We start from the raw sequence: 23,727 nt of genomic DNA on the forward strand, positions 1-23,727 counted from the left end.
GAACCTGGAACTGAGCCCTAGAGGGCCCATATGCTCAGAGACATCTCTAAAGCAGAGAAAGAAATGTTTTCTTGAAAATGTTTCTACTATCTTGGTGAAAGATAGTCTGGAAGCTCCTGCTCTAAGGGTTTTGGAGGGCCATAGTAATAAATTAGATGATGGTAAACTTGCAATAAAAATGACCCAATTTAGGCTCTCATGATAACTGCATGTCAGATATCAGAAAAGTGGAGTGTTTCTCACATTCAAAAAGGGAGACCATTTTGCCTTCCATATAATTCCGTATCATTTATATTTTTCATCTGGAACTCCTTTTTGTGCTGAATTTCCACTGTTACTATATCACTATGCATGGCAATATGATATCTGCAATATCTTAGCAATATAGAAGAGCTCTGGATTTGAAATTTCTATTTCTGACATTTATGAGTCATATGATCTCGGAAATAGCTTATTTTTAGAAATTGTATTGTCTTCATTTGTAAAATCGGCCTTCTCAGGATGATTGTGAAGATGAAATAAGACAATATGTGTTAATGTATCTGGTGCAAAGCATCAAATCAATGTAGAATCAGAAAGCCAATGTTAGGTAACAAGCATTCCCTAAGTCTGTAGTGTATCTGTATTCATAGCTGCCTGACTTATCATTCTTGAATTATTTGATATTTAAAGGTCAAATGGGGAAAATGTACCTATATTTCATAAAAAAGAGGCATCCCAAGTATAGATTAGCTTATAGTTTAAACTTTCAAACATGTTTACTTAAATTAGTTAAAAGAAGGTAATTATATTTTAGGTGTTTCTCAAACTAATATGGACAAAATTATTTAATGTTAAATTTATTAAACACATTTAGAAAGAATTTATGTCATTCTATTTGCCTAAATTGTCTATTATTTCTAATCAAATGCAGCATAATTATTTTTAAGAATAGAAAAAAGTGAGATGAATTGATTATAGACAACAATTAAAAATAGGATATAACGTAAGCATTAGTGATTATATTCTCAATTCTCCCCCAAATAATTGTCTCTTATTATACTATTGTTTTTATTTATGACAACAGAGCATAAAGAAGATATTACTACAAACTCCCACTGAATTCATTAATATGATTTTCATACTGTTTTAATTTAAAATATTTGTATATAAATTTGGAAGCAACCTAAGCATCCATCAACAGACAAATAGATAAAGGAAATATGGCACATATACGCAATGGAGTACTATTCAGCGATGAAAAAGAAGAATATCCTGTCATGTGTAACAACATGGATAGAACTGGAGGTCATTATGTTAAGTAAAATAAACCAGGCACAGAAAAACAAACTTCACCTATTGTCACTTACTTGTGGGAGCTAGAAATTGAAACAATTGAACTCATGGAGATAGAGAGTATAATGATGGTTACTGAAGGCTGTGAAAGGTAGTGGTAATGGGGAAGGTGCATGATTAATGTGTACAAAAATATACAGAGTGAATAAGATCTAGTATTTGATAGCACAACAGGGTGGCTACAGTCAACAATAATTTATTGTACATTTAAAAATAACTAAAACGGTATAATTGGTATGTTTGTAACACAAAGAAAGAATAAATGCTTGAGGTTATGGATATCCCATTTACCCTGATGTGGTTATTATGCTCTGCATACCTGTATCAGAATATCTCATGTATCCCATAAACATATATATCTGTTATGTATCTGCAAAAATTAATAATAAAAAATAATTTTTTAAAATTACAAATTTATAACAGTTACTGGTATTTGGTTATATTTAATAAACTATTTAATAAAATATATTTAATTTCATGGTATAAAACATTTTATTAGTTTCATGTTGGGAATAAAAAATTCACCAATATTCTCAAACCCTTATCATTGAATCATGCAGTTTTATTTATCATTCCTTTTAGACATTTCACAACTCTAATCCCACTCCCACCATCATTGTCTGGTCTTCTCATTGGTATCTGACTGTGATAATTTAAATTGTAGTTTACCGTTTTCCCTTACTACAGTCTTTTCTGCTCCATTCCTTGCTCCACAATATAGTCAGTCATTAAAAAAAAAAAAAATGACATCATGCCGATTCTCCCTTTAATACCATTACATAGTTTTCTAGGGCCTAGAAGCAAAATCTAACACTTTTAATAATCATACGAACTTTTGTTGTTGACGTGCCCCCAGCACCTAGTGCTTATTACAAATAAGACACTCATTATTAATAAATGAATAAATAAACCTCGGATTTCAGGCTTCTTCTCCTGCCTACCTGCCCTCTGCCCCATTTTCACACTCACATCTTGCTTTGTTTTGAACATGCTATACTGTCTCTTTCTGCAGTGCCAAGTGCATTTAAGCCTGCAGAGATGACTTAAATAGAAGAGAGTAAAGAGATTTTTATCTGTGAGACTCATAGGAAAGAGTTCAGGCTATAATCAAGAGTGGAAGATGGTTAACATAGTTACATATTACAAAACAAGGAACTCACATAGGCACCGATTAAAGTATTACAGTTTTTGTAACTAGAGCTTTATTTTAACCCTGTCCTTGTTGTTGATTAATTTTATGATTATAGAAGAGCAAACTTAGCAAATGAAGTAATACTGCTTCATAATGATGAACTTAAATTGTATCTGTCATAGGAGGAATTCCACAATATTTTGGAAGCAATTATTTGGGGGAAAAGAGGAATGTAAAGGTATGGAGCAGTTTAAGAGGCAAGTGAGTTTTAGAAAAGCTGTAAGAACTGAGTAATACCCTATTACCTTCTGGAATGAGCTAATCACAAATACAGACCTGGGGAGAGCAGGGTAATGAGATGGTATGAAATGTGGGAAGAGACCATTGAGAGTGAAAATGGAAAAGCATGCACAGCAAAGAGGAAAGAAGGGAAGATTAAGAACAAGAATAACCACTCAGGGCAGTCAACTGTGTGCCTGGCATTTTCTTATGTAGTATATGTTATGGGGTCAAAGCAATTAAAGGCAATAAATGTAGAGGAAAGGTGAGAATAATGACTGCACAGAGTATTTTGTTTTCCGTTTCTACTCTAAGAAGGAGCTAGAATGGTTTTGTTCTCTGAACAATAGTCCAACAGTCAGTTGTTCCCTGACTATGAAACTACTAAAGATTAGTACCTCCTTTTTGTGTATCCCTTAGTATCTGTTGTATGATTCTAAAGAAAACTTTAACCAAAGCATCTCCATCTATTTTTTTCAGCACTTAAGAAGTATTTATTAAATAAATATTTTTTATTGTGGTAAGAACACAACATGAGATAGAGATTCTTAACAAAAATTTGAGTGTATAATACAACAGTCTATAGGTACAATGTTGCATAACAGATCTCTAGTACTTACTCATCTTGCAACTGAAATTTTCTATCTGTTGAACAGCAACTTCCCATTTCCTCCTCCCTTTAGCATTCTACTTTCAACCAGCATTCTACTTTCTGTAAATTTCTCTATTTTATATACTTCATATAAGTAGAATCATGAAGTATGAAGTTCACCACCTATGACCGGCTTATTTCACTCAGCATAATGTCCTCAAAGTTCATGCATGTTGTCATATATGTCAGGATTTCCTTCTTTTTTAAGGCTTATTAATATTCCATTGTCTGTTCTATCTGTCAATCAACATTTAAATTTTTCCACATTTTGGATACTGTGAATAATGCTTTAATGAACAAAACAACGCAAATAAGTCTTTGAGATTCCAGTTCTTTTGGATAATCACTCAGAAATGAGACTGCTAGATGGTATGGTGGTTTTACTTTTAATTCTTTGAGAAACCTGCATACTTTCTCAGTAGCTGCACCATTTTACATTGTCACCAACAGTGTTCGAGGGCTTTGATTTCTCAGTATCTTCATCAACACGCTAATTTTTATTTTTTGATTAGAGCCATCCTAAACAGGTGTGAAGTGATATCGCATTGTGTTTTGATTCACTTTTTTATGATTAGTGATGTCTAGTTTCATTTTACATATTAATACCCATTTGACCATAAGTAGGTCTTCTTAGGAGAAACATCTATTCAAGGCCTTTGTCTGTTTTTAAAATCAAAGTTTTTAAAAACTGAGTTGGAAGAATTCCTTATATACTATAGATATCAATCCCTTATTAGATACATAGCTTGTGAATATCGTCTTCCATTCTGTAGATTGCCTTCCACTTTATTCAGATTTTTGCTGTTCAGAAACTTGTAAGTTTGATGTAATCACACTTGTCTATTTCTGCTCTTGTTGCCTATGATCTTGGTGTCATATTTAAGAAATTATTACCAAGAACACCAGCATGAAGCTTTCCTCCTATGCTTTTTTAATGTAAGGGTTTTACAATTTCAAGTTTTACATTCAAGTCTTTAGCCAGAGATTCTGGGATCCTTTGTAGCCTAGACCACCATCTTTGCTCTCAGCAGCCCCTAGACATCTAATGTATGCCAGGTTCCATCAGTACTCTGAGATAGGTGGGATAGTAGGTAGTACCTCTGGCAGCCCGTGGAAAAGTTGCAATGTTAGGCATATGTCCCATCTTTCCCTCCCGGGGGAGAAGGTGGAGTCTGCATTTTTGCCCACTTGCTCTGCACACGGTGAGAGGCTCTGGTGAGTGCTTATATGCTAGTTCCAACTACAATCTTTGTTCTCAGTGACCCCAAGCATCTAGAGTATGCTGCCTCCTATTAGTTATTTGAGACAGAGGAGACAGAAGCCAGTCCCTTGGACAGCCCCGGGAAAAGTTGGAATGTTAGATGAATGGTCTAATTCTTTCCTTCCCCAGGGAGAGGCTGGCATCTGAAGGTTTCTTTTGAATCATAGGACCGTGAATTGGATGAGGGTATTACGGTGAGGAGGTGTCTTGAATTCTTCTACTAGCTTTGATGTAGATGGTTTTGCACTTGCTTGGGGTGCAGAAGTCTCTCAAGTAATTTCTGGATTTTTCACAAGCAGAATTTGTTCTTATATTTTTGAATTGGTGGGTTTGCGGTGGGAAGGAGGGTGCCAGACTTTCTATTCCTTCATCTTACTGACATCATTCTTTGTATCTTCACCTATTTTAGTTTCCATCAGGTGATCCACGTGTTTGAAAAGCATAGTGGATTGTATAGAATTATTGAGGTTAGAAATTGTCATCTGTTAATATTATACCCTCTACTCAGTCATGAAACTAGGGGGTCTCACCAACCCACTACAAATGTCTTATTGAAATACGTTTCCAGCCACAAACAGATCCTTTCTAGGAATTCTGAAAGTTTTCTCCAAAAACTTTTCCTAATTTATTTCAAAATGATTAAATCGGAAAGTCTTATTTTATAATAATGCAACAATAATTTTGAAGGAGAAAACATATTAGGAGGGAAACTTGAAAGAAGTCTTAGAAAGTGATCTTAGTGTTGCCAATTGTCGGAATTATATAAAGAATGAAGTAAAACAACACATGCAAGAGCTGATATAAGCTGCAAACCTCAATTTAATGTAGCACAGTGCTGAAATGACACAGGGGCCCATCTGGTAGGCACACATAGTTATGAGTGTTTCTGATTATTAGAGATTGATTTGTCTAAAAACCATATGAAAGGTACGCTATTCTACTTTTATTTTTGCTCAAATTGATATTTAAAAAAACATGTAAGAATTCTCTTAAAACTGAAAACTTAAGGGAGCTCATTTTGGATTGAATTTCAACTAGTTAGCTTTATGTGATAAAGTGTTTAGAAATGGTCGGTTCTGATTATTTTTCACCTTCTCTGATATATTTAATGACTACAGAAGAATTAAAGTAGTTGGTAAAAATCTGATGTGTTTAGATAAATGCATCACTAATAAAACATTTAGGGAAGCAAAATAATTTAAAATGTGCTTATGTGTCTTTGTTGTGATAAGCAGATCTTTCTGCTGGTGGAGGTTCTTGCCCAAGTTGATGACTGCTGACTGATCAGGGTTGTGGTTGCAGAAGGTTGGGATGGCTGTTGCAATTTCTTAAAATAGGAAAACAATGAAGTTTGCTGCATTGATTGACTCTTTCACAAAGGATTTCTATTTAGCATATGATATTGTTTGATAGCATTTTATTCACAGTAGATTTCCTTTCAAAACTGGAATAAATTTTCTCAACCTCCTGATGCTGCCTTATCACTAATTTTATGTAACATTCCAAATTCTTTGTTGTCATTTCAGCAATGTTCACAGCAACTTCACCAGGAATAGACTCTATCGCAAGAAACTTTTGTTCATCCATAATAAGCAACTCCTCAGATGTTCAAGTTTGAACATGAGATTGCAACAATTAAGTCCCATGTTCAGGCTCCACTTTTCATTTTATTTTTTTGCTATTTGCAGTACATCTGAAGTTACTTCCTCCATGGAAGACTCGAACCCCTCAAAGTCATCCATGAGGGCTGGAATTAACTTCTTCCAAACTTTTGTTAATATTGATATTTTGACCTCTTCTCATGAATCATGAATGTTCCTGATGGCATCTAGAATGGTGAATCCTTTCTAGGGGTTTTCAGTTTACTTTTCCCAGATACATCAGAGGAATTACTATCTATGTCAGCTATAGCCTTATAAAACATATCTCTTAAATAATACGACTTGAAAATTGAAATTAGGCTGAAAAATGCATGTTGTGTTAGCAGGCATAAAAACAACATGAACCTCCTTGTACATCTCTATCAGAGCTCTTGGGTGACTAGGTGCATTGTCAATGAGCAGTAATATTTGAAAAGGAATCTTATTTTCTGAGCAATAGGTCTCAACAGTGGGCTTATATTTTTCAGTAAACCAGTACTATTAGTAAACCAGTAAATGGATATGCTGTCACCCAGCCTTTGTCATTCTCTTTATAGAACACAGACAGAAAAGACTTAGCATGATTCTTAAGGACCCTAGGATTCTCAGAATGGCAAATTATTGCTGGCTTCAATTTAAGTCACCAGCTGGACTAGCCCCTAACAAGAGAGTCAACCTGTGCTTTGAGCTGTTTTGTGTATTATATACATTAATGTATATATAATATATTAACAATAGATTGTTTAATGTAGTCACCTTCATTGATGATCTTAGATAGATCTTTTGGATAAATTGCTACAGCTTCTCCATGAGCACTTGCTGTTTCATTTTATTCTGTTTTTTTGAGACCGTGTCTCACTCTGTTGCCCAGGCTGGAGTGCAATGGTGTGATCTTGGCTCACTGCAACCTCTGCCTCCCGGGTTCAAGTGATTCTTCTGCCTCAGCCTCCTGAGTAGCTGGAATTACAGGCATCTGCAATCACGCCTGGGTAATTTTTTGAATTTTTAGTAGAGACGGGGTTTTGCCATGTTGGCCAGGCTGGTCTTGAACTCCTGACCTCAGGTGATCCACCCGCCTCAGCCTCCCAAAGTGCTGAGATTACAGACTTGAGCCACCGTGCCCGACCCACTTTATTCTTTTATGTTATGGAGATGACCTCTTTCCTTAAATCTCATGAACCAACTTCTGCTAGTTTCCACTTTTTATTCTGAGGCTTCTTTACCTCTCTCAGCCTTCATAGAATTGAATACGGGGCTTTGTGCTGGATTAACTTTTCACTTTAGGGAGTGCTGTGGCTGCTTTGATCTTCTATTTAGATGACTCAAAAATTTTTTCATATCAGCAATGAGGCTGTTTTGCTTTCTTATCATTTGTGTGTTCACTGGAGTAGCACTTTTAATTTTATCCAAAAAATTTCCCTTTGCATTCACTACTTGGTTGTTTGGTGCAGAAGACCTAGCTATCAACCTATCTTGGCTTTCAACATGCCTTTTTCACTAAGCTTAATCATTTCTTGCTTTTGACTGAAAGTGAGAGATGTGTGACTCTTACTTTTACTTGAATACTTAGAGGGCCTTGTAGGGTTATTAATTAGCCTAATTTCAATATCATTTATCTTAAAGAATAGGGAGGCTCAAAGAGAGGGAGGGAGATAGGGAAACAGTCAGTGGAGCAGTCAGAACACGCACAACATTTATTAAGTTCACTGTATTATTTGGGCATGATTTATGGCTCCCCAAAACAATTATGATAGTAACATCAAAGATCACTGATCATAGATCACCATAACAAGTATAATAATAATAAAATGCTGGAAATATTGTAAAAATTACTAAAATGTTATACAAATACACAAAGTAAGCACGTGCTGTTGGATAAATGGTGCCAATAAGGCTTATGTGATGCTGGGTTGCCAAAAACCTTCAATTTGTAAAAAACACATTATCTATCAAGTACAATAAAATGAAGCAGAATAAAACAAAGTATGCCTGGATTGTTTTGCTCTATCTCTGCTTCTCTCCTTAGTTCACTGTCCTCACACCCCCTGACTTTTTTTTTTTTTGAGTCAAGATGACTTGCCATCAAAGAAAGGGAAAGGTATAGAAAAAGACCAAATAATAGAACTTTTCCCTGGGTAAAATATCAAATTAAAGAGCTAAACATCTGAGACAGGATTAATCTTTAGGTAATATGGCCTTCTATTTCTATTTAAAATCTTTAGAAGAATTGAGTGACTTATTTCCATAAAAATATGAAATTCCCTCTCTTCCCTTTTTAAAATATTTATCATGTAGTTCACATTTTTTTTTTTTTTTGATAAAATGTGGTTTCTGTCTCCTAGCTATTTTTTTAGTGCAATTTTCAGACAATTCTCCTGCATTTCCCTCTTGGAAAAGACATAACTAAATAACTTTTTTAGGAGGTAGAGTTCTCAGAAAATGATATTCTTACAGATTGCACATCCGCAGAGTTTGATATTAAAATTTTATTTAATAAGCATGATACAGCATTATTCTTTGACAACTTATCAAAGAATGTAATGACTTTAGTTTCAGACTTTTTTTTTCCTGAAATATATGAGCTTTCCCCAACAATCTAGTCTATTTTCCTACCTCAATATTCTACTTTTGCTCTTGGATTTGCTGATAGGGCGCAGAGGACTTCCCGTGGGGCTGTAAAGAGCTTATTCTTTCATGTGGGTTATGCACACCACGGGGCTGTCATTACTATTACCACCAGGAGACTCCTTAAACACTTAAGATATATGACAGTTTTCACTTTGTTCAAAAATCTGCCAGTTTCTCAATAAGAGCTTTCTCACTATTAGCCTGTAACTCATGGATGGAATTCTAGTTTCTTTTGTCCATTAACTCTTCAGATGTTCTTGTTTCTACCTTGGCAGTGGAGTCCACTGAGATTACTTTTACGTTATGTACATGGCTGATAAGGGGGCTCTGGGTGCAGGGGCTCTGGGTGCAGTTCTACACACCATTGTCACCTTTCCACCCTAAATATTTGCTCTGGGTGCAGTTGTAAATACCATTGTCACCTTTCCACCCTAAATATTTGCTCTGGGTGCAGTTGTAAATACTATTGCCACGTTTCTATCCTAAATATTTCATGAAGCAAACACATTGCATTTGTATTAATATTATTACAATTTTCATTCATTTCCATTTTTAGACAATGTCTGAAATTACAAGATAGAAAATCAATCCTGAACCACAGGGCTTCTAGGAGATATTTAAAACAATATTTGCTTAGAGAAAAACTTATGACTTTCCTGAACTGCTTTTCAAGACAATGCATTCACTACTTTAACTAAAGTTTTGTCTTTTATGCTAGTTACTTAGAAAAAAACCCAGAGAGCCTGAAGATACGTCTATTAGAAGATATGGTAGGTTTGGAAAGTTGCTACATTTCCCTCAAAGAGCATCTACATCCACAGTCTTATGAACTAAGCATAAACATTAGTTGCTAATTATATCTGCTAATTAAACATGGACAATTTTTATTTTTTATGTGTACTGTCACTGCTTTCCAAATTTATTTCATCTTTGAATAAACATTTGAATTAGTGTCCATTTGTCAGTACTAGTAGCAACATTACTCAGAGCCAGTACTGGACTAATAATAAGCTGGTAATTTAGAAGGCTAGCCATTTTTTAAAACTGAGATATAGCACATGTAAAGTACACATAACTCAGTGTACAGTTCAGTGAATTTTTAAAGAAAATATATAAAGTGAATATATATTAATTGAATAAGTCAATGAATTTTTAAAATATGTAATCATTAACCAAATCAAGATATGAAAGATTTCTGATATCTTAGAGATCTCCTCATGCCACTTTTAAATCAATACAACTACTACAAAGAAACCACCTTTAGACTTTTCTTACTGTGGATCAGTTTTGCCAATCCTTGAATCTCAATTAAATGATTTCATACAGAATAAACTCTTTCTGTCTGGTTTCTTTCACTAAACATGATTTAGTCATGTTGCTACATGGAATAATATATTCATAATTTTTATTGCTCTATATAACAAATATACAATATCTATCCATGAGTGTACATTGTTCATCAAAAGACTTGTACAAGAATGTTGATAGCAGTTTTACTTAAGGAAGTATAGGCATATATTTAGTGTTATTTTAGTAGATTAAACTATTTAGCTTTAATAGACTGCCATAATTTTCAAGGTGGTTGTATGAACTTACACTCTTATCAGTGTATATGAGTGTTTCTGTTGCATTCTTGCCAACACTAAATATATTAGACATCTTAATTTTAGCAATTCTGTTGGCTTTGTGGTTGTATATCATTGTGGTTTTAATAAATATTTTTCTGATGACTAATGATGTTGAGCATCATTTCATATGCATATTCGCTATGTAGATATCCTTATTTTAAAGTGTTCAGGTCTATTCCCATTTTAATAGAGTCATTCTCCTATAATCTTCTACTGTATTCTTTCTATTGCATTTTGTCTTATTAATATAGAAGAATTATTTATACATTCTAGAAACTACTTTTTTGTTTATTATGTATAGTCTTTTCTCAGTTTGTGGCTTCTTTTTTCACTTTTATTATGCATCTTTTGAAAGCACTGAAATTTCACATTTAGTAAAATTGATTCAGTCTGCCTATTTTTGTATTTTATATAAGAAATCTTGATCCCAAGTATATAAGGTAATAAGCGTGTAATTTCTTCCCTTTTCTTTTTTTAGTTTAGAGATAGGGTCTCACTCTTGCCCAGGCGGGAGTGCAGTGGTATGATCATAGCTCACTGCAGCCTTGGTTTCCTGATGTCAAGTGATCCTTGGCTGTTTTTTTTTTTTGTTGTTGTTGTTGTTGTTGGAAATAAGATCTTGCTATATTGTCCAGACTGGTCTTGAACTCCTAGCCTCAAGAGATCCTTCCACCTCAGCCTCCCAAAGTGCTGGGATTATTGGCATGAGCTACTATGCCTTGCCTTAGTTCTACATTTTCTTTTAGACTTTTAAGTTTAGCTTTCATATTTAAGTCTTTAATTCACCTGAGACTCATTTTTATACATAGTATGAGGTAGAGACTAGGTAGACATTAATAAGTTTAATATCACTAAATTAATTTAGTTAGTATAGGTGACAAGAGAACTCTCCATAATTAGTACTCAATGGTTTAGTAGAAAATTATCATAGTATATCCTGGGAGGGAGACCTATTTATAATTTTTAATTGACTATGGATCAGTGTTTTTGTGAAAGTGTATAGTTTTAGTTATGAGACTTTTGATTCAGTTACAAGGATTTTGCCCCATCCTGCTCTGACTTATTAGCTAGGTCTGTACTGCTAAAGAAAAATAAGTTATTTGACAAATTTTTGTCAATCAGCTGTATGCTGGAAACAACTTATAATGGAGCTGGTTGTGCACATCTCTTGGCAACTCTGTATTTAGTGACATCGTATTGGTGACTTCAGATAAGCCATGATGGGAATATTTACACCCTAGAAATTGGTAAATGGTACAAATCATTTTTTTTTTTAATTTCCAGGAATCAGTTTGTTAAATATTTACTAGCACACAAGTCATATTAATTCACATATTATCTAATTTCACTTTCACAACAGGCTAACAGTGGAGGTTGTCATCACTACTTTATAAAAGAGAAAATTGGGATTTAGAGAGGATAAATACTTTTCTGAGGATTTCACACATAGTAGATTCAGGATTCAAAGGCAGGTTTACCTGATTTCTTGGCTAATTAACTTAAAATTCTATCCTGTTTTCTTGTTGACATAGGTTATTTAGAGCATATAGACTTTTTAATCCCACCTTGAAGTCCCACATTGAAGTAGTTACCAATTCCATATCATAGAACTGACTCTATACAGGGTGTTGGGATGTTTAGAGTAGGCCTGGAGAGATGGGGAAACTAGAAGAGAAATATACTATAAAGTTTGTTTTGTAAATATGTACAGAAAAAGATAGATGAAGATATGAACAGGAAAGCGTCGATCATATCTACAATATATTATAGAAACCTGATCGTTTGGACCACCATTATTGTTACTTTCAATATTTGGATAAATGATCTAGCAACCCATAATTAAATAAGTTTGTATTAATATTTCACTACAACTACAATAAGTGCTGGCATCATTATCATTGCTATTACTACTTCTACTGTGTTCAGTCATTCAGCATGTATTTAACAGCTGGCCTGTGCAAGGCATTGTTAAAATTGCAAAAACTTTACAAAGTAGGTACTGCTGTATTGTTGTAAAATGAGGATCCCTCCTAATACGTGACGAAAACCAGCTTTAAAGAAGCTTCCTGATTTATGTAATATTGAAGTGCCCAAGCTTTCTTCTAATCTTATTTTGTTAATATATGATTTGCCAGACTTCTGGAATGTGCAGGCAATTTTCTCTAAGATAGTGTAACTGTGCCTGACTAATATGAAATATTGACTGAAAGTTCGGGAAGTGGTACCAGAGAGACAATCTTACCTACACTTAACTTTTGAGGGAAGAATTTTATGGTTTGTAAATGGCTGATCAAGGAGTGACATATAATAATGAAAAACCTACAACCTAGGGTACATAAAGCCAAGATGTCAATAAAAATTTATATGGACAAAATCCACAGTTTTAAAATCTTAATTTATCCAGAGAATGGGGGACCAAAAGCACTTGCAGAAGAGGACCAGGAATTAACACAGAGGAAAAGATTAAACAGGTACTGATCACTTCTATTTCTAAAATATGTGATTAAAAATCAATAGCATACACATTGAGGAGAACAATAAGCATTTTCATTCCTAATTTTGATAGGATTTTGAATTGGACTCTTGTCTTCCTTCCTTTGTCTAACACTTTAGAAAATGCATTTCATTCAGTGATATTGCCCCCAATACTAGATTTTATTATTTTGATCTGATTTCTCATAACAGAATATCTGCATATATTGCAAAATGTCTGTTATAACCTTAGCCAATACATTATAAACTTGATATTTTTGAGCAATATGGTGATGAAAAACAAGGCAATTTAATGGTCTGATGATTCAGACTTGAAGGAGTTGAGAGTGAACATTGTATGATACAATATTCTTAAACTAAAGACCATAATTAAATTGTCAATTGTAGATATATTTTCTTCCTCCAGGTATATATCTCAGAAAAAATGTAACTTTGACTTTTATAGGAGATTTTATTGCTCTATATCTATCTGTAAGCATGTAATTCTTTAGCATTACACAGCTCCATTGGAGATAAGGAGGAGCATGCAAGGCAGCAATTTGAGAAAAATAGACATAACACAATAGGCTTGGTAGTACAATGTGCTTCAATTTGGATCATGAAAAGCATTGTAGAGATTATTGAGTTTAACCTCTACCTCCACCTTTTAGGGTTCTTTTCAATGTTTATAACGGACCTGCAGAAGCAAACTAGAATGATCAGAAAGAAAAAAATTGATAATTTTAACTCCCTTTTTGTCTCTTTGTAGTTAGTCAAAATATTAGGGCATATGAAACTGAAAATATACCTTGATAACATCCCAGTTTTCAAATGTTATTTTTCTTCATGATTAATGATGGTAATCAGAATGATCCTTATTTTCCATATGCTTCTTTAAGCACACTATGTGAAGTTTCTGTTGTTATTAAGCAGAAAGTGCCATAGATATTTCTGTAAGAATGTTAATACTATGATCAAATCAATAACATTTGAGTTGTCCCCACATACTAGATATTTTAAGCAAACATTTATTTATTCGACAAATACTGAGTCTCAGCTATGTAGCATGTGCTGTCTAAATTCTAGATAAATAAGAGAAACTAAATCTCTGTCCTCATGTCCATATATGCTTAAAGGTGTGGAAGGAAATAAGTATAGACTATAGTAGATAGCTATAAATGCTGTAACAGAAAATAAAATAGAATGAGAGGACAGTGAGTGATGGAAGATGTTATTTCAGATCAATTAATGAGGGAAGTTCTTTCTGAGATGCACCTTTTGAGTAGAGGTGTAAAGTAGAGAAGCAAGTCATGTGACTATTTGGGATAAAAGTATTCAGAGAAGAAGGCACAGCAGGTCCAAAGACTCAGAGATTGAAAAGTCAAGGGAACCAGAATGGCAGGAGAGGTGTGGACAGGGAGGCAGTGGTAGAAAATGAGGTCAGAGAGGCAGCCAAGTGTCAACTGATCAAAGGCTTGTGGGTCAGGATCACAAGACACATACCACTTAAACTGCCTTGGCCTCTTTAGTTTCTTGTTAACTGTTTAGAAAAACACATTCTAGTTAAATTCAAATCTTTCCCTACTCAAAACCTGAACTGCATTAACTTAAACTTGTAAGAATATGGAAATATTGTTTTTACTAATCTCACTTTAAATTCATAACAAGTCTCAGGTGAATGGAATGAAGAATTTTGTCATAGATCTGTAAATATGAGACACATTACAAATCCAGGTAAAGATGTAGAACTAGATAAAATGTAAGGAATGTGGGGTGGGAAATGTGGGCTGAAGGTAAGAATTTAGGGATTCATTAATGTACAAATAGTATGTGAAGGAATAAGCATGGGTAGAAAGCAGTCCAAAAACTGAGCCATTGGGGATATCAACATTTACAGTGTGGAGAGAAGGAAAGGATGCAGCAAAGAGGGCTAATAAAGAATGATGGGTGAGGTATGAAGAAAATCAGTGGGTCTGGGTATCCCAGAAGTCAAATGAAGAATTTTCAAATAGAGTGGAGTGATTAACAATGCCAAATACTGCTGAGGGTTGAGTAAGAAGGGATTAATTATTACGTTCAGCAAAGTGAAGGTGTTCAGTGGGGAAAGTCTAATTGGGATAGGTTCAAATAGATATGGGGAGTAAAAAGGTGAACTTTGCAAATTTGAACAACTTTTTAAAGGAGTGTTATAAAAGTAATCAAAAATAGAGTGTTAGTTAGAATATATGGAATCTAGAGAGGTGTTAGTTTTAACAGAAAATATTACAGCATGATTGTATCAGAATAGTAAAATCCAGTAGAGAGTGAGGGAAAAAACTGATAATGAGAGAAAGGGTATAATTTCAAAGGTAAGTTCTTTGAGTAGGTGAGAGGAGGTGAAATTCAGTGCCTAAACTGAGAAGTTGGCAGTAGGTAGGATCTCAAATAAATTACCTTTACAATTGGAGAGAAAAACAGAATACAAATGAGTACAATGGGAGTGAGTAAGTAGAAAAGATAATAGAAGTTCATGGAAGTTCTGTTTGGATTGCTTCTCTTTTCTTTATGAAATATCTTGATGAAAAGAAGCAAACAGTGTAAAATATTTGAAGAGATTTATTCTGAGCCAAATATGAGTGACCAATGGCCAGTGACACAGTCCCAGGAGATCCTGTAAACATGTGCCCAAGGTGGTTGGGTTCCAGATTGCTTTTATACATTTTAGGGAGACATAGGACATCAGTTAATACACGTAAGATGTACATTAGTTTGGTCTGGTAATGGGGCACAACTGGAAACAGGGGCTTCCAGATCATAGGTGAACTCAAAGATTTTCTGATTGGCAATTGGTTGAAAGAGTTATCATCTAAAGAACTGGAATCAGTAGAAAGGAATTTTGGGGTTAAGAAAAGGGCTTGCAGAGACCATGGTTTTACCATACAGATGAAGCCTCCAGGTAACAGACTTCAGAGCCCTTATCAGACCAAAAGAGGTGCAGGCTCTTAGTTAATTCTCTCCTGGACCAGGGAAAAGACCTGGAAAGGAATAGGTATTCTCTATATAATATAAATCTTTTTCTCCATAAAAGACAGTTTTGCAGAGCCACTTCAAAATATGTCAAAGAAATATATTTTAGGGTAAAATGCTTCAATGTCTTTCAGAGCATTCTATCTGTCATGTAGTAATGTTCTACTAGAGTCAACCTGGAATTTGGTATCTTATTGCTACAGAAAGTCTGTTTTCTTCAGTCTTAATATCTCTGTTTCAATGTTTGTGCTGGTCAGCTGTGCCTGAATTCCAAAGAAAGGAGTATATAATGATGCATATCCTACCCCTGCTTCCATCATGACCTGAACTAGTTTTTTGGTTAATTTTGGAATGCCCTTGGCTGAGGGAAGCATCCATCAGTTGGTTGGAGGGCTTAGAATTTTATTTTTGGTTTACAAATAAGAGAAAATATGTTAAGTACCTGAGAGAAAGGAGAAAGGAAGGTATGTTGGAGGTTTGAGCAGAAAGAAGGTATGAATAATCATCTGGCATCATGGGAAAATAAATGAAATAAGGAAATGCAGCATGTTTGCCAGAGTTGTTTTGACTTACATTCATAACTTTAAAGTCAGGGTGTGAAAGGATTTGGAAGTGTGCATAATTAAGACATGAAACAGGAAGAATGATTCAACCAGATATTTGATAGCTGGTATTTTTTGGAAAAGCAAAATAAACAGTGGTCTACAAGTGGTGATGTGGAGTAAGGAGGTAATCTACAGCACCTCTAAGATCAGAAGCTTATGTGTTTTAGGAGACAAAATAGTCTACTCATGACAGGGCTGGAGAAGAACAAGTGAGAATGTATTTTATAATTAAGATGTAAATATCAGGCTATCACAAATGAGGATATCCTACATTAGAACAAATTAAAAAATTGTATATGCATATCAAAATTTTTTAACCTAGAGTACAGGTGTCAAATGATAACAAAGTGTTTAGTTCATTTTTCATCCTGTTATTCTATCACTGACATTAAGATGGCAGCCTGATTTCCTATAATAGACATTTTTCTATCAAGAGATGAGACAGTGTTTTAATTTACTTGATCTTAAGCTTTTCTTATTGAATTATTCCTCCCATCTCCTGGAGTGTTGAAATCAATATAATAGAGGTTTATTCAGGTGGCTAAATAGAACTCTCCAGCGATTGCCTTTTCTTCACCCTAGGAACACCAAATTGAACAACTCAACTGTCTATGCAAGAAAGCACCTTTGTAAGAACCCCAAAATCTACTGTTTCTTTCATTTTCAATGGTCAATGTAAGCTTCATAAATGTCAGAAACATATAGGGCATGCTCTTTTCTATAGTCTTTGCATCTTCCAAAATGTTTGACTGATAGGAATTGCTATTATTTGCTAAATTAATGAATCAAGTTTGTATTATTCCCTATTACTTCATGTTCTTTCTTTAATGAGATTGTAAGGTTCTTCGGGAGACAGAGATGCTTTTGTAATGTGTATATATATGTGTAAAATACATTATATATATGTGACTAAATAAACTAATGAGTTCTGGTGTCACTTTCCATGTCAAGTCATAAAAATCTTATCAAACAGAAGCACTAAGAATATTCCACAATTTTTGTTTGTTTTCCTTTAATCTGATATTACTAGTCACCCTTTCCTTTTAGGCATGACATATTTGTGCATGATGATGATGTTTTAAAAATAACAAACAAATAAAATATTTTATTGACCTGCTTTTGCCTTAAGTCATTACCATAGTCTCTCTCCCTCTTCACTGACATTTTGAAAGAGCAAACTACATGATTGTCTCTACTGTCTTAACTTCATCCTTCAATGCATAATAATCCACATCAATACTTACTGTTCTGAAATTGTTTTTGCTGAAAGCACTAATATCTTCTTAATTGCAAGTCCAAAGTCCATTCTCAGTGTTATATATGTTTGCTTTCTCATCAGCCTCTGACACAGTAGAGCACTGCCTATAGACTTCTTTCTTTCTAGACCAGGATTTTTCCTGGACCTCATTCGGCTTTAAAAACTTTCAAGCTGTTATTTCATCAAATTCTTCTCTATTTCTTTTAATTTGCTCATGTAATTCTAGGTGGTTTCCTTGACTAAATTAATCCACTTTGTTTTCAACTACCACCTTGCATTCTGAAGATTTATACCTATCACCTCCAGCTCCATATGTCCAAATATTGCTATTGAATAAGTGCATTAGATACACTACATGAACCTTCAACTTGGCATGTCAGAATGAGAAGTTACTATCACCACATAGATATCTATCTTGGCTGCTGGAGAGGGTATATATCTAGTTCCGCTATCTAGAAGCCTTCCCTCTCTCACACCCAACAATCAACGTACTGTCAGGTGATGCTAATTTTACCTTAGAGGTATCTATAAATACAGGATTCCTTTTTCCACCTTCTGTTCTGTTGTCCACATCATCTCTTGCAATAATCTTCTAAATGATCTCCATCCTAGTAATTTCTGCCCACTCCAGTTCATCCTTTATTGTATCACCAGAATTACAATGCCAAAACCCAAGACAGAGTTGGTTGCTTCCCTGATTTAAACCTCTGTTCATCTCCATTATATAAGATATGAGCAGAACTGATTCTGGAACACTAAGCCTTTTAATAGCATGTTTTCAGGCTATTCCTTTAGTCCTGTCTCTTGTTATTCTGGACTGACTTTCCAGTAGAACCCTATACTCCACTTGCATTGAATGTTTATTATATCCCAGACTTAGGCTTTTTTGAGAGTCTGAAATTGTTCATGCTTTCTTCTCCCCAAAGTAAGCATGTTATTTTCTTCATTTATTCATTGGTTGATTCAACACAAATATTATTGGATGACACTATGCAGTTATTATTCCTCAAAACGAATTTATGACATAGAAGGTAGGGGAGGAAGATATTGAACAATCACTGTAATGAATGCAAAATTTAAAACAGAGATAAGTACTTTGAAAGAAAATAATATGACACCATAAGAAAGTCTGTAAAAGGTTTTTGATCAACCCTGGGAGGAGGAGATGGTAGTCAGAAAGGACTAAAATAGGAGAAGTAAATGGAAATTAACTAGGTAAGAAATGGAGGAATGGGCATTCCTGAAAAGGGGAACAGAGGGAAAACTTGTGTGGATGGAACACAGAGATAAAGTGGGAAAGGTGGCGGGTACTGAAGTTGAACTTGTAGGCATAGGACAAGCATAGATACAGAGTACAGGTGTCCAGGTTAAAAATATTGATATTAATCCTAACATCAGTGGATGCCCTCAAAGGGGATTAAGCATGGACAGGGGTACACATTACATAATTGGATTTGACTGTATTCTGGAGAATAGTTTAGAGAGGGATGAGTGAATTAATGCACTGAGAAACAGTAGTGTGCTGTTGCATTGGTCTGGTAGAGAGATAATGGTAACCTGAAGGACAGTGGTCAGATTGGAGATGGTGAGAAGTGGAAGATTCCAAAAACGTGTAGGAGGTAAAAATCAAGGAGACTTCCTGATAGATTGGATATGAAAAACGAGGGAGAAGGAGAAAAATTCCTTCTTCCTTGTGTATTAAACCAGTTCTTATCTTTTAAGACTGTTCAGATATCACCTATGCAAGTTAGCATTTTCTAACTATCCCAGTAGCAGTAAGAAGGGAGCTCATGTCTTTCAGGTTCCTTTGGCACAATATTCAGATCTCTGCACTTAAAGTAACTTCCCTGCTAAAATAACTGTCTGTTCAATGGAGAATGGGTTTCATGAAAGCAATGACCATGTTTCATTATTTTTTAAAAAATATTCCAATATCTGATATCATACCAGTCATATAATAGATGTTCAATGAAATTGTTTATTGACTGGCAGAATAAATTTAAATGCCATAGATAATTAAAGCCAGCATTCATTAAGAATGCACTATTTTCAATAAAATAAAATTTCAACAGAAGGTTAAGAGCTAATATAGAAACACTTTTTTTGTAGACATATCTGTGGAGATAGGTTTGCTCCATTTAAGGAATCATTAAATCTGAATTCTTAGAAAAACTATTTTTGTATCATGTGTACTTTTGAAAATTAAGGAAGAGTCAGTACACTCTATTTAACATTGAAATTGTGAAGAGGCAGAAGGATTCGAAATCATATTAAGAAAAATTTTCACTCACAATTTTTAGTTTTTATTCATTATCTCATATTTTTTCCAGTTCTCTTCTAAGAACTTTTTTGTTAACTGTGCAAATGACATATTAGCAATTATTCTAAAATAAATTAGAACTGTAACAGTATTCATTCCACTAAAAATGATACATTTTAAAGTATTTCAAGAATGCTTTTTGGAATACTATATAAATGAATGAAAGAATATTTTTAAGAGGCCTAATTTTTCAACAATGCTGCCTACTTCCTATGAGACAGTGCCCTCCTTTCCCAGCCATTCAAATTTTCTCATCCCTCAATGAATCTCCAGGGGTGCTGCCTCTAACAGTCTTCATGTTCCTTTCTAAAATCAGGGAAGTGCTGGGATGTGTGTTGTTTTATTGAAATGAAAATTTCAGTTATATGTCACATAAGGATGTTTCAGACAATAACAGACCATGTTTACCACAGCGGGTTCATGAGATTATAATACTTTATTTTTACTGAACCTTTTCTGTGTTTAGATATGTTTCGTTACACAGATACTACTCTGTTACAATTTTGCCGGTGGTATTCAGGACAGTAACATGCTCTACAGGTTTGTAGCCTAGGAGCAATAAGCTATACTATCTAGGTTTATATATAGTCTAGGTGTGTAGTAGGCTATACTATCTAGGTTTGTGCAAGTACACGATGATATTCACCTAGTGATGAAATCACCTAACAATGCATTTCCAGAATACGTCCTCATTGATAGGCAATACATGACTGTATCCAGATACTGGCTGAAACAAATCAGGAATATGAATAGGAATGAAACATTTATGCAATAACTTTTATGCTTTCAACTATTTGAAATATAAATGCATATGGGCAAGGCCAAGATTATATCTGGGGAAAAAGGAAGTCGTTAAGTTAGATATAATGTTTTTACTTTCCACAAATAGTTTAATTTTTATTTATTTTTATTTTTTTAACAATAAAACAAACAATACTATGATGGTTGCATAGTTCAGCAGATTGAATCATGAAGAAATGTACCATGTGTCTGATGTATCTGGGGTGGTTGCGGTTTGCTGTTAGTAGTTAAGCAGTGTACCACCAATCTACCATTAAAATATTCTTTACTGACAATTTTGTATTAAAATTATAGAAAAAAAAACAAGAATAGCTGAAAGATAAATAAGGAAACTAAAGTTTAAATAAATTCGTTTTTTAGAGGAAAAAATCACCTATATAAAATTCACTTGTTTAAGTGAGAAGACAGAAAGGCAACTGAATATTTCTCAATAAAATGTGATGCCTGTTTGTCATGAACTGTAAGAGCATAAATATGAAAAATCAAAAGGTTTTCTTAATACATCATAGTTTCTTAAAGGAATACTTAGAAAAATAAATATTTTGGAAGGTATGCTTGTGGAGTTCAATTTTATTTTGTAGTATTGTTTAGACTTGTATAAATTTTGATTTCCAAAATGAGTTGCTATAGTAATATGTAAGAATCTTAAAAACAGTCTGTATAACAGAAATACATTTGAGTTTTCTTTTAAAACATGTAAGCATTTTAATCAACAATGAATGAGAATTCTGTCACTCTGCCTCTTCACCAGCAAGGAGTACCACATTCCCCCATTAAAGTCTTGGAGGATATGTTCCAAGGCCCCCAGTGGATGCCTGCAGCCTCAGATAGTATTGAACGCTTTTTATGTTTTTTCCTATACATACATACCTATGACAAAGTTTAATTTATAAATGCGGCACAGTAAGAGATTATAACAATAATACTAAAACAATTATATCAATATACTATAATTGAAGTTATGTGACTGCTGTCTCTCAAAATATCTTATTGTACTCTAGATCTTAGCAAATTCAGCACACAATATTTTCCTTTCTTATTAAGCCAAGTACTTAATGTTTTCATTTCAACAAAGCACATTATGGCTTCCCTTTGGCGTATCTGAATTGCCACTATCACTACTTTTGTGCCTTGGGGCCATTATTGAGTAAAATAAGGTTACTTGATCACATAAGCACTGTGATACTGTGACAGTCAATCTGAAAATCAAGATGGCAGCTAAGTGACTAACAGGCAGATGGTATATCCAGTGTGGATACAGTGGACAAAAGGATGATTAAGGTCACAGGAGGGCAGGTGAGAAATTTTATCATGCTACTCAGATTGGGATGCAATTTAAAACTTATAAATAGTTTATTTCACGAATTTTTACCTTTAATATTTTCTGATCTCTGAAACAGTGAAAAGTGAAACCGTGGATAAGGAGGAACTACTGTATTGTCAATTTTTTCAATCATAGTTATTCTTTGAGGTGTGTAGTGGTATCTCATTGTTTTAATTTGGATTTCCTACAGAAAAGTGATAGTGAGCATTTAAAAATCTGCTTATCTATCATACGCCTACCTTCTTGATGTCTCTGTTAAAATATTTTGCCTCTTTTTAAATTCAGTTGTTTCCTTATTGTTCAATTTTGTCTCTTTTTTGTATATTTTGGATATGAGAGTCATTTGTATATTTTGGATAGATGTCCTTTATTAGATACATATTTTTAAAATATTTCCTCTCAGTCTGTTGTTTTATTATTCTCCTAACTGTCTTCTGCAGAGCAGGCTTTTTAAATTTAAAAGTCTAACATCAAGTTTTTCTTTCATGCTTTTGGTGTATGTGAAAACTCATCACCAAGCCTAAGGTCATGTGGGTTTTCTCTTACGTTTTCCTCTCAAAGCTCTACAGTTTTGCATTTTATATTTAAATCTGTTATCCATTTTGAGTTAATTTTTGTTTAAAGTGTAGACTTGTAAGTTTTTTACTTGAGTAACAACACAGAATAATAACCTTTACTAAGATGGGAAAAAAACAGTTTGGGGATTGGAGGTAGGAACACAGTTTAGATATGGACATGTTAATATTTGAAGACCCTACTTGACAAACATATGGTTAAGTAGGAAATTGGATACAAAGAGTTTAATTCTCATATTTCCACATACCAACACTATCAGGAAGTCCAGGAGTCTGGTTTATAACTTCACCAGCACCGCGAACTCTCTATTTCTCCACCTCCCTTTCCTTCCCCTACAAGTTTTCAATCTCCATTTTATGTTTTCAGGAGTTTGTTATTACTTACAATACTCTTCAAAGTATGTGTAGGGTTGGAGTTCATCATGACTAAGTCCTATTTTGGTGCTTAGTCTGTGACAGAGATGCTTTGGCTGATGAAATTTGACCTTGGTGTGTCCTATTCAAAGTATAAAATAAGGCTGGGCAGTAGTTCACATCTGTAATTCTAGCACGTTGGGAGGCCGAGGTGGGAGGATTGTTTGATGCCAGGAGTTGGAGGCTGCAGTGAGCTAAAATTGTACCACTGCATTTGCCAGGTGACTTGGAACTAAAATTTGTTCAACTCCAGTGAGACTTGCTGACATAAAAAGAGATAATATGCTTCAAGTACCTAGTGCTATGCATGGCACACAGTAGACACTCACTAAATGACTGGTTATTTCTCTCTCCCCATAGACGGGACACTGTGCACTAAACATCTGAAGACCAGTTG

General features: G+C 34.3%; 1 non-coding gene across 1 annotated transcript; it reads left to right on the forward strand.

Annotated features, from left to right (window-relative positions):
* Positions 1-21,149: 21,149 nt before the first annotated feature.
* LOC111548022 lies at positions 21,150-21,217 on the forward strand. The gene has a single exon (XR_002733297.1). It is a non-coding gene; the product is annotated as a small nucleolar RNA SNORD77 (small nucleolar RNA).
* Positions 21,218-23,727: the final 2,510 nt, after the last annotated feature.

This window comes from Piliocolobus tephrosceles, chromosome 3 (genome assembly GCF_002776525.5).
Source record: "Piliocolobus tephrosceles isolate RC106 chromosome 3, ASM277652v3, whole genome shotgun sequence".
Taxonomy (NCBI): Eukaryota; Metazoa; Chordata; class Mammalia; order Primates; family Cercopithecidae; genus Piliocolobus; species Piliocolobus tephrosceles.